Raw genomic sequence first — 530 nt, 5'->3', positions numbered from 1 at the left:
CATTTCCCTACCTGTCGATTCTCTCTCCTTCATAGTAAATCAAAGGAGACTTAGCAGGTTCGCATATAGTACCTTATTTAGCAAATCATCTTCCAGAAGAACCTGGAAGACTGTAGAAGGTGGAGGGAGGGGGTTGAGGGTGGGGTGGGGGTTAAGGGGGGGAGGAGGATAAGAGTCAACAGCGGAAGCTTCCTACGACAGCGACGTGAGTGCATGTGCGTGTGTGTGTCTGTTTGACTCATTGTCAAAATCCCGCAAAATCACCGATAGACACCCCTCCCCTCCCTTTAATTGTCCTCTTCTGCATTAATTTTGTTTAAAATACTTCTGCGGTTCTGCTGAGATTCGTTAGCATCGAAATGATTTCGTTGTGTCTTTTTCTTATGGGCCATAGGGAGATATATTTGTTTTGGAGGGGGTTGGTTCCTTTTAACGGGGTTAAATTACGCCAAGTCATCATGATAACCTGAGTCATTACAAAGTGCGCTCGCAAGAATGAAGCTCCGGATTCGTACGCTCTGTGGAGGGGC

This window comes from Penaeus monodon, chromosome 27 (genome assembly GCF_015228065.2).
Source record: "Penaeus monodon isolate SGIC_2016 chromosome 27, NSTDA_Pmon_1, whole genome shotgun sequence".
NCBI lineage: Eukaryota > Metazoa > Arthropoda > Malacostraca > Decapoda > Penaeidae > Penaeus > Penaeus monodon.
This window is presented reverse-complemented; position numbering follows the sequence as displayed.